Below are 219 nucleotides of genomic sequence, written 5' to 3'. Positions count from 1 at the left end.
AGCGAACGTATTAGCCAGATTTGATACTATAATCGGATTTAATAGTTGTGTGAATCTTACGTTTAATAATTAAAATCACTGCCGGAGTTCAGAACAACACAGTCTTTGCACCACCACGGACTGCAAGCGAGGGCATAAAGAAGCGCCGCTTTTACGTTATTGGGGCGGGGCAACTAAAGTTGCTCTGTAATATTTTGACCAATAAAATTAACGCGGAAG

Source organism: Polypterus senegalus, chromosome 12 (assembly GCF_016835505.1).
Source record: "Polypterus senegalus isolate Bchr_013 chromosome 12, ASM1683550v1, whole genome shotgun sequence".
Taxonomy (NCBI): domain Eukaryota; kingdom Metazoa; phylum Chordata; class Cladistia; order Polypteriformes; family Polypteridae; genus Polypterus; species Polypterus senegalus.
The sequence above is the reverse complement of the archived record's forward strand: the minus strand, read 5'-3'. Positions refer to the sequence as shown.